Here is an 8407-nt window from a genome sequence, read left to right on the forward strand (position 1 = left end):
AGGGAAATCAAAAATGAAACTAAACAATTATCTTGAACCAATGAAAATGAAGACATAAAATTCCAGAATAACAAAACAGTACTTAAGAGAGAAGCACAAGCCTTCATCAAGAAACTAAAAAAGTCCAAATAAACTTGTCTTTCACAAGGAACTAGGAAAAGAAGAAAACAACAAAAGTCTTAAAAGCAAGTATAAGGAAGAGGACATGAAATGTTAGAATTAAATTAAATATATATCAAAAAGATAATTCAAAAAATCAAGTCATCAAAATATGATTCTTTGAAAAGATAAAATAGACAAATATTTAAATCCACTAAGGAAAAAAGGGAGAAAATCCAAATAACAAAATATGTGGCATTACAACAGAGACTGCAGAAATTAATATAAGGATTTATAGACAAATAAATTCAACAACCAAGATAAGAGGAACATATTCATGTAATTATACAATTATCCATGATCAAATAATGAAGAAATAGAAAACTTGAACAAGCAAACCACAAACAAGGAAATTGAAACATTAATCAAAGCTCTCAGAAGAAACAAAAAGTTCTGAAGCAGACAGTTTAAAAAAATGTAATGCCAAACTATTAAAGACATACAAATACCCACCAGACTATCAAAAATCAAGAGTTGAAAAATGTGCAAATACATTTCATGAGGCTAACACTATGTTAATATATCAAAATGAAAAATTACACAAAAAAATTATGCAGACCAATATTCCTAATGAATACATATGCAAACATCTTAAATAAAATCTTAGTGAATAAAACCCAAAATTTCATTAAAAAGAATAGATGTCACAACAAAGTGGGATTTATACCAAGAATACAGGAATAGTTCAACATCCAATAAAAAATAATGCAATTCACCATATCAACAAAAAGGAACATAAAAATGCCAAAAACATTTGATAAGGTCCTACATCCCCTTAGGGTAAAAACCCTTGAATAATTGGTATAAATGTAACATATCTTAGCATAATAAAAACCACATATGATGAACTCACAGCTAGATCATTCTCGATGATAAAAGAAATAGAATAATTTACTTTAAGATATGGTATAAAACATGGGCAGCCAACTCACCACTTATTCAAAATAGTATTAGAAGCATTTAGGCAAGAGAAATATATAAAAAGTATCCAATTAGACAACACGAATGTATAAAAGTTGGGAAAGGAGAAATAAAACCATCATTATTTGAATATGATAGGACATATATAGAAAGAGCCCCAAAAACTCCATGGAAAAATAATTAAGACAATAAAATAGTTCAGGGAAGAAACAGGATAAAAATATCAACATAAAAAAAATAACTCTTATATGCAAAATATGACCCAGAGGTGGAACAAACAGATCGATAAACATGTAAATAAATACCTATGAATTAACCTAACAAAGGAGGTGAAAGAGCTTTACAAGGAAATATATAAAATTCTACTAAAAGAGACAGAACAAAACACAAGAAATTGAAAGCTATCCCTTTCTAACAGATAGGAAGTATCATTATAGTCAAAATGTCATCCTACCAAAATCAATCTATAGATTGAATGCAATCTCAATAAAACCCCTGATAGCATTCTTCAAAGTTACAGAGGAAATATTGCTGGAAGTCATCTGAACCACAAAAGAAAACAATCAGAGCTCTCCTTACTAAAAAAGGGGAAAAAAAGAAGAAAAAATGGAGGCATCATTCTTCTATATTTCAAACTATACTATAAATCCATAGCACTTAAAAAAGCATGATACTAGAATACATAGATACACAGATGAATGAAATAGAATTGAATGACTAGAAAGTAAATCATACCTTTTGGGACAACTTATCTATGACAATTTAATGAAGTGCCTACAATAGAACAAGAAAAGCTTCTCTGATAAATGATGTTGGGAAAACTGACTGCCACATGCAAAGGATGAAACTATATCACTATTTCACACCATAAGCAAAAATCAACTCAGAATTGATAAAAGTATATATGAATACATATATGTATATGTATGTATGTGTGTATATGTATGCATGTATGTATAAGACCTGAAACCATAAAATACCTAGAATAAATCTTCCACAAACCATTCCATGACATAAAGTTCAGAGAAGAAAGAAAAAAAAAAACATTTTTGCAGATACATCTCCAGAAAACAAAACAAAGGAGAATATAAACAACCTGGTTACATAAAACTAAAAAGCTTCTCTACATTAAAAGAGACAGAGACCAAAATAGTCATCCCACTGAATAGAAAGTATTTTCTCACCCTATGTCTAAGGAAGGACTAATATTGAAGATCTACAAAAAGTTTAGGCAACTCAATAAAATAAATCAAACAGCCCAACAAACAATGGTCAGAGGAACTAGGTAGGTCTTCTCTAAAGAAGGCACATATGTAGCTAGATAATGGGTATACAAAGAAAATGAAATGACTATCATCACTTGTCATTCAGGAATGCAAATCTAAACCTTATTGAGATACCACCTCACACCTGAGAAAATGCCCCACATAAGTAAATGATGCAACGTGTATAAGACTAAATGTGGATCTGCCATATGAGTCAACTATTCCATACCTATGTATCTACCTAAAGAACACAAAATATCTAATTTCAAAGGAAACTTGACCTCTTAAATTTATATCAACAGTATATGCTGTAGTCAAGGTATAGGAAAAAATCTAAATACCCCAAATCCAGTGAAGAGATAAAGAAGATGTAGATATATGTGCACAATATAGTACAAAACAACAATCAAAAATATAAAGTTATGCCATTTGTGGCAACTTAGATAGAAATGAAAGGGATTATACTGAATGAAATAAGCCAGATGAAGAAAGATTAAAAACTGGTTGTTTTCACTGACATGTGGAATATAGAAAAACTGAAGAAAGGATCAGACAAAGACAAACTTTAAAACTAACACTTGAAATCTGACCATAAACCAGATGCCCCCAGGAGGGGTAAGGGAGAGAGAGGAAGATGGGAAAGGACAAAAAATGAAGGTGAACACATTGACTGTGGTTTATGATTATAGGTTATAGGTTATTTGGTGGTGGAAGAACTTTTTTGATCACACCTGCATAGAGAAACTCTGTATAGTGAAAAAAATCAACAAAGATGTGAAATAATGTTAGTTCAATTACACACACACACATATTTAATATATATTATAATAAATATAAAAAATATATATTTTATTTGAGATATATGTGTGTGTATATATATATATACACACATATATATATACACCTATATATTTCAAACAAAAATAACATTTAAGCAATAAAACCAATTAGAAATGACAAGAAGAGAAGAGGAAAGGCAGGTGGTGAGATTGAAATATTGGGATAAATGAAGGTGAAGTATAGATTTAGAGTATTTTTTTTAAGAATTATTTATTGATGCATACAAGAACTGGGGTATAAGCCAGAGGTGCAGGAGGTGAAATGATTCACTAGAGACAGAGTGTGGAGGGGAATAGGCATAGTGACTTAAATGAACTGCTGAGGAGAGCAGTAAGCAGGTCAGGAGAGGTCTGCCACACCATGTAGGTCATCTCCCTGGTGGGGAATACAACTTATGCTGCAGTGGCAGCAGATAGCTTCATAGTACTACACTTTAGCCCATTGCACCACCAGGGAGGACATGTGTACACACACACACACACACAGTCATGTGTATGCAAATGTATACATCTATATGTATCTATATATGTACACATACATGTACACATGTGTTAATATCCCCGTGTGTATACACATGTGTATGTATATGTACATGTATGTCTATATGTGTATGTGTATGTATGCATATGTGTGTATCTATATCAATATCTATATATACACATACATGTTGGTATCAATGATGGACACATGAAGCTTATAATGTTACAATGTAGCATTGCTTCAATTATAAGAGGCATCTATGTCTTGAAGACATTAACAGTAGTTAGTGTTTTTTTGAGACTCTCTTGAGCTATCCAATTTATACAAAGTGTTTTGGTATAGGCATCTTGGTTACAATTTACAATAATCTTTTCATACCAAAGATAAAAGTAAACTTACATGATAAACTATGATTTTTTCCTGCAATATCAAACTCACTGACTTGATTTTCCTATGAACCTATTTAGAGATGGGCTGTAAGTCCTCTTGGTGGTAACAGTTTGATTGCAATAACTGAAGGTAACATATCTTTCTTCATAGTTCTGAAACTGAAGCTGGACCTACTAAACCTTGATTCATACCAGACACAATGGAACTAATATGCACTCACTTTGATTCAGAGAAAACATGTGATTAAAACTTGGCAATATCACCTTTGTGAGGTCACACTGCACCTTTTACCTCCCACTCACCATAAGGCAGGTTAAGTAATTGCTTTCAAGTTTATGCTGTTTACCATCATCTTCTCAATTGATTGGTAACAGAATTGTTCTGGTAAGTTGCCCAAGTTATTAAGAAAGCAATTCTAAGATGGGTGTTTTTTTGAGTCATACAAGTGATAACTCCGCAAAGAAAACAGTTCTACAACTACAAAACATAATTCTTATACTACACATAGTTTGTTCTTACTTATTTCTGATCACAAGCAGAGCAGGATGAAAGACTAAGGTCACTTCAGTGTAAAATTTTGACATTGAATTAAAAAAACATACAAATCTAAATAATAATGTTTTTTTTTTTATAATCTGGGGGTCATTTGTTTTTGAAATCAAAATTAGTTTTTCAGTTTCAAGGTGTTTAGTTTATTTATCCAATTGATACAGTTAGTCTGAGCAAGATCACAAAGTCTGTTCATGTCCATGACAATTCCTGTATGGAACAATAAATTCTGCTCATCTTTGAATCAGATACAATAGAGCAAAATCCCAGGTGTTCTCATGTCTGTTGAAAACTTAACGATTGACCTAGTTTAAGTTGGTTCTCAGCATCATTTTGGAGAACATTAACTTTTTTTGGAACTGTAAGAATAATAAAGGCTCATTTTAGAAAATTACAATATCAAAAAATCCTTGAGATAAAAAGGGATTTGGCTATTTATAGTTTGACATAAAATTCTCAAAATTGGTGTTATTCTGTTTCATTGTATCATACTATGTTGTAACATTATAATAAAGTTCATCCATGAAAAGGTACAATGGGAATTTTATTGCAGAAATTACAAATTAAAAGGCTTCCTATAATTTTCCAAGGTAAAAAAATAAAAAAAGTTTTGATAGCCAGTTTGCATTGTTCTTAAGTCTCAGTCAAATTAAATTTCTGACAGCTACTCCCAGACAAAAAAACACTAAAATTTGCCTGATATTCTTCTTTCAAATACAACACATTTCTAGAAATTGATCTAGGGAGAATTAGCATGCAGAGTATTTTGAAGGAGGAAAAATGATTAAATTTTTTTTTAATATTCTATATATTAGGAGCAGTATTATAAAGGAACAGGCTGATTTCTTTCTAATTGCAGAAAAAAATTCTCTTTGGGGACAAGGTTGCATGCATGTATGTGTTGCATGTGTGGGCAATACCTGGGAGTGAACAAAAATGTATTAGTTTTTGTTTGTGTACACCTGCTGTTTTGTGTCAAGTGTTCATCAGAACTTTGGTTAGTATACATTCTACTGATATATTGCAGAACAACAACAAAAAAAGTTGCAATGCTGTTATATCTTCCCAAACCACCTTTTTGTTTTTGTTGTTTCATTGGGAATATGAGGAATGGTCAATCATGCATCTTGAACTTTCTGCCATTTAACTCATTTTCTTCATTACTGTCATTATGGGTATACTCCTTTATCAGTTGTGAACACTTTTCTTTTTAGGACATGTCAGCAAATGTTAAACACATATAACTTTTAGAGCCTGTCACAGTCCAGATAGAGGAAATATCAAAAAATGAAAATATTCAGTAAATGAATGTTTATTATTTGGAAATCTATTGCCACCTATTAATGGCACTACATTTTTGTCATTTTGCATCAGTTTCACTGAGACATCCTATAGGTGAAATCCAAGGAAGACATTGCTAACATAGTATGAGTTGCAGGGAGCATGCACCTATCTCAATGATAAATATATGACAGAAAATTGCAATAATACAAAGTTGAACATTAGATGATAATACAATGTAAATAGTTTCATTTGTGACAATGCATAATAAAAGTATTAATGGTGTTCAATGTTCAGTATGAGAAAAAAGTTAAACCTATGTAGCAAAAAGGGACATAGTCAAGAGGGAAACCACATTTTGAAATTATAGATAAAAATTGAATCATAAAGTGAATTTTGGTTATACTCAAACTGTGAGGTTAGAACATGACTAGGACTATCACTAGATTTATCACTTTTGATGGTTTTCAGATAGCTTAGGCAGCTGGTATGCCCTTTTAAATTCTCCCTCTGACTGGTTGCCTGCATTCTTTCCTACAGAAAACAAGGCCCTGATGAAGTGATCCCTACATTTATCATGTCCAGATATATCTATTTCAATGTGTCACTCTGAAACTAGAACAGAAAGCCATGTGGAAATTGCAGCTGATACCAAATACAGAATATCACTTCTTGGTATAAGATAATCTTCAACTCAATATTATTCAGACTTCCATGTTCTCAAAGATAAAATATCCCCTCAGGAATATTTATCTAGCTCACTGACTCAATATCTACTTAAAGATATTTCCAAAATTATATATTACTTCCCAAACCCCAACACATAGCCTAAATTTTTTTGTAATTCACTTAGTTGACTTTCAGGAAAACTTGAAATTTTATAAGAACATTTTGTTATTAAAATACCTATAATGTTAATATTATTTGAAAAGTAAATAGTTTTTATATTAATGTTATTTGATTGTAAGAATCCATTTTATACGATAATGTGTTTTTCTTTTTAATATGCATTTAAAAGGGTGCATAGAAGAACACGGCCTTCCCTGGTAGCACAATGGGTTAAGATGCAGCACTTCAGTGGAAGTTTGATCCCTGACCTGGGAGGTGACCCACATGGTGCAGAAGACCTCTCCTGTCTTGCCCACTGCTCCCCTCAGCAGTGGACTTTGTCCATCTGCCTGTTCTTCTCACAGCTCTGTCTCTGGTGAAGCCTTTCACCGTCCCTGCACCTCTGGCCTGTACTCCAGTTCTGTATGCATAAATAAATAAATCTTTAAAAATATAAGACATTTGCAAATTATCTTTTTTATTAATTCTATAGAACCTCTATATTTATGCAAGTCTAATATACTCAATTAAATGCTTACTTGTCAAATCAGTTTACTCTTCAAATCCACTTTACACTTTAAAATTACAGAAATAGTTAACACTCAGAAATAAATAGCCCCTAGCAGTTTACAAGCCAGGACAAAAAACAAGGCAATCACACAAATTTTTATAACACAAAACATGAAATAAGTTTCTATGGTAAAAGTGTAAATCAGTCATTTCAGCTGGGATAGCAGTGATGATAGAGTCTTGTAAAGTGTTATTATCATTTTTTTAAGTTACACATTGAATTCCTTAAAATACAATGACCTTTAAATCTAGCTAGAAATTAATTGAAGTTGAGTACTTGTAAACATAAAAAGTTCTGGACAGTGAGGAGATCATATTTATATCCTGTTAACAAAATTTACTGAATTGAAAATCTATCAATCACAGTGACATGATTGGCTGACTCACTCACTTGAGTGACATTTATGACATTTAATGAAGAGTATTGCTATTAAAATAACTGAAAATGACTAACTGGAAATGACTAATTATGAATACATCAATTAGTGGATTAAGGACAATACTCTGTATCAGATATATGTACCAGGTGGAAATCCTTGCCATAAAGTTGGCTTGGTTCTATAACATAACTAAATTTTTGTCATGGCAGAAAAATAATTTTATTTAATATATTACAAATGCGATATATGTTTCCAAGTTAATGCTAAATTTTGAAAAATCTTACATAAGACAAGCTATTGGAGGGTCTTATTGGATCCTCAATGTTTTCTTTCTGCATGGGCAAGCGGCATCCTTTAATTGAGATTTACAATTGTATTTATGTTGCTATATGAGCCTTTCCTACCCCACCACCCTTGTCTAGTTCAGTGGTTCCATTTCCAGTACTTTTCATGTGAAATTTACAATTCCAAGAGTCATGGTATTATTTCCATTAAAAACTAAGGAATGTAAGTCCTTGGAAGACTTGACTTAAGAACTTATCTGTTCTCTCCTTATCTCTAATGCTTTCTAGAAAATAGATCTGAACTTTTTTTGGGGGGGGATGTATTAATTTCAATATTATGTCATCATGCTCTATCTCTCCATCTATTACCTCTGAGGCTGGGGATGGAACTCACTCTGAAGCAGCTGCAGCTTGTTTGCAGTGCTGGACTTTAACTTGTTGCACCACCAGAGAGGGCACT

This window comes from Condylura cristata, unplaced genomic scaffold (genome assembly GCF_000260355.1).
Source record: "Condylura cristata isolate star-nosed mole 26May11 unplaced genomic scaffold, ConCri1.0 scaffold00012, whole genome shotgun sequence".
NCBI classification, from domain to species: Eukaryota; Metazoa; Chordata; class Mammalia; order Eulipotyphla; family Talpidae; genus Condylura; species Condylura cristata.